The sequence below is a fragment of the Arachis hypogaea genome, chromosome 1, assembly GCF_003086295.3.
Source record: "Arachis hypogaea cultivar Tifrunner chromosome 1, arahy.Tifrunner.gnm2.J5K5, whole genome shotgun sequence".
NCBI classification, from domain to species: domain Eukaryota; kingdom Viridiplantae; phylum Streptophyta; class Magnoliopsida; order Fabales; family Fabaceae; genus Arachis; species Arachis hypogaea.
In genome coordinates, this window is record NC_092036.1 from 89,020,402 (window position 1) to 89,023,883 (window position 3,482).

General features: G+C 43.0%; 1 non-coding gene across 1 annotated transcript; it reads left to right on the forward strand.

The window, feature by feature from the left end:
• Positions 1-2,565: 2,565 nt before the first annotated feature.
• On the forward strand, positions 2,566-2,673 carry LOC112714455 (small nucleolar RNA R71). Its single transcript, XR_003159268.1, has one exon. It is a non-coding gene; the product is annotated as a small nucleolar RNA R71 (small nucleolar RNA).
• Positions 2,674-3,482: the final 809 nt, after the last annotated feature.

A 3,482-nucleotide genomic window follows, 5' to 3' on the forward strand; every position in this document is an offset into this window, starting at 1 on the left:
ATGCCATAATGGTTATGGAAAAACGAAAAAGCAACGCTTTTACCACACCAAACTTAAAATGTTTGCTCGTCCTCGAGCAAAAGAAGAAAGAAGAGAGTAGAAGAAGAAGAAATGAGGAAGAGGGAGATGGTGGTGTGTTCGGCCAAAGAGGGGGAAAAGTGGTGTTTAGGTTGTGTGAAAATGAAGGGTTGAAGAAGGGTATATATAGGAGAGAGGGGGTAAAGGGTTCGGCCATGATGGGTGGGTTTGGGAGGGAAAGTGGTTTGAATTTGAAGGGTGAGGTTGGTGGGGTTTATGAAGGATGGATGTGAGTGGTGAAGAGAAAGATGGGATTTGATAGGTGAGGGGTTTTTGGGGAAGAGGTGTTGAGGTGATTGGTGAATGGGGGAAGAAGAGAGAGAGTGATGGTAGGGTCCTGTGGGGTCCACAGATCCTGTAGTGTCAAGGAAAAGGCATCCCTGCACCAAATGGCATCAAAATCCACGTTTTGAGCCATTTCTGGCGTTAAACGCCGGGCTGGTGCCCATTCCTGGCGTTTAACGCCAGGTTCTTGCCCTTTACTGGCGTTTAACGCCAGTCTGGTGCCCCTTTCTGGCGTTAAACGCCCAGATGGGTGCCAGACTGGGTGTTAAACGCCCAACTGCTAGGCTGACTGGCGTTTGAACGCCAGCAGCATCTTCCTCCAGGGTGTGCTGTTTTTCTTCCTGTTTTTCATTCTGTTTTTGCTTTTTTCATTGTTTTTGTGACTTCTTATGATCATCAACCTACAAAAAAGATAAAATAACAAAAGAAAATAATTAATTATAAAACATTGGGTTGCCTCCCAACAAGCGCTTCTTTAGTGTCACTAGCTTGACAGAGGACTCTCATGGAGCCTCAGAAATGCTCAGAACCGTGTTGGAACCTCCCAACACCAAACTTAGAGTTTGAATGTGGGGGTTCAACACCAAACTTAGAGTTTGGTTGTGGCCTCCCAACACCAAACTTAGAGTTTGACTGTGGGGGCTCAGTTTGGCTCTGTTTTGAGAGAAGCTCTTCATGCTTCCTCTCCATGATGACAGAGGGATATCCTTGGGCCTTAAACACCAAGGATTCTTCATTCACTTGAATGATCAACTCTTCTCTATCAACATCAATCACAGCCTTTGCTGTGGCTAGGAAGGGTCTGCCAAGGATGATGGATTCATCCATGCACTTCCCAGTCTCTAGGACTATGAAATCAGCAGGGATGTAATGGTCTTCAATCTTCACCAAAACATCCTCTACAAGTCCATAAGCTTGTTTTCTTGAGTTGTCTGCCATCTCTAGTGAGATTTTTGCAGCTTGCACCTCAAAGATCCCTAATTTCTCTATTACAGAGAGGGGCATGAGGTTCACACTTGACCCTAAGTCACACAAGGCCTTTTTGAAGGTCATGGTGCCTATGGTACAAGGTATAGAAAACTTCCCAGGGTCCTGCCTCTTTTGAGGCAATTGCTGCCTAGACAAGTTATCCAGTTCTTTGGTGAGCAAAGGGGGTTCATCCTCCCAAGTCTCATTTCCAAATAACTTGTCATTTAGCTTCATGATTGCTCCAAGGTATTTATCAACTTACTCTTCAGTGACATACTCATCCTCTTCAGAAGAAGAATACTCGTCAGAGCTCATGAATGGCAGAAGTAAGTCCAATGGAATCTCTATGGGCTCATCTTGAGCCTCAGATTCCCAAGGTTCCTCATTGGGGAACTCATTGGAGGTCAGTGGACGTTCAGTGAGGTCTTCCTCAATGGCGTTCACTGCCTCTTCTTCCTCCCAGAATTCGGCCATGTTAATGGCTTTGCACTCTCCTTTTGGATTTTCTTCTGTATTGCTTGGAAGAGTACTTGGAGGGAGTTCAGTAATTTTCTTGCTCAGCTGACCCACTTGTCCTTCCAGATTTCTGATGGAGGACCTAGTTTCAGTCATGAAACTTTGAGTGGTTTTGATCAGATCAGAGACCATAGTTGCTAAGTCAGAGGTATTCTGCTTAGAACTCTCTGTCTGTTGCTGAGAAGATGATGGAAAAGGCTTGCTATTGCTAAACCTGTTTCTTCCACCATTATTATTGTTGAAACCTTGTTGAGGTCTCTGTTGATCCTTCCATGAAAGATTTGGATGATTTCTCCATGAAGGATTGTAGGTGTTTCCATAGGGTTCTCCCATGTAATTCACCTCTTCTATTGAAGGGTTCTCAGGATCATAAGCTTCTTCCTCAGATGAAGCTTCCTTAGTACTGCTTGGTGCATTTTGCATCCCATACAGACTTTGAGAAATCATATTGACTTGTTGAGTCAATATTTTATTCTGAGCCAATATGGCATTCAGAGTGTCAATCTCAAGAACTCCTTTCTTCTGACTAGTCCCATTGTTCACAGGATTCCTTTCAGAAGTGTACATGAATTGGTTATTTGCAACCATTTCAATCAGTTCTTGAGCTTCAGTAGGCGTCTTCTTCAAATGAAGAGATCCTCCAGAAGAGCTATCCAAAGACATCTTGGACAGTTCAGAGAGACCATCATAGAAAATACCTATGATGCTCCATTCAGAAAGCATATCAGTGGGACACTTTCTGATCAATTGTTTGTATCTTTCCCAAGCTTCATAGAGGGATTCTCCTTCCTTCTGTCTGAAGGTTTGGACTTCCACTCTAAGCTTACTCAATTTTTGAGGTGGAAAGAACTTTGCCAAGAAGGCATTGACTAGCTTTTCCCAAGAGTCCAGGCTTTCTTTAGGTTGAGAGTCCAACCATGTCCTAGCTCTGTCTCTTACAGCAAAAGGGAATAGCATCAGTCTGTAGACCTCAGGGTCAACCCCATTAGTCTTGACTGTGTCACAGATTTGCAAGAACTCAGCTAAAAACTGATGAGGATCTTCCATTGGAAGTCCATGGAACTTGCAATTCTGTTGCATTAGAGAAACTAATTGAGGCTTAAGCTCAAAGTTGTTTGCTCCAATGGCAGGGATAGAGATGCTTCTCCCATAGAAGTCGGGAGTAGGTGCAGTAAAGTTACCCAGCACCTTCCTTGCATTGTTGGTATTGTTGTTGTTTTCGGCTGCCATGTGTTCTTCTTCCTTGAAGAATTCGGTCAGGTGCTCTAAAGAGAGTTGTGCTTTGGCTTCTCTTAGCTTTCTCTTCAAGGTCCTTTCAGGTTCAGGATCAACCTCAACAAGAATGCCTTTGTCCTTGCTCCTGCTCATAAGATAGAGAAGGAAACAAGAAAATATGGAATCCTCTATGTCACAGTATAGAGATTCCTTTAGGTGTCAGAGGAAAAGAAGAGTAGAAGACAGAAGTGGAAAATTCGAACTTAACAAAGAAGATAGAGTTCGAATTTTGCCTTAAGGGATAGTGTTAGTCCATAAATTGAAGGATGTGAGAAGGAGGGAAGTAATTTTCGAAAATTAAGTGGAAAATTTAAAAAATATTTTTGAAAAACATTACTTAATTTTCGAAAATGAAAAGG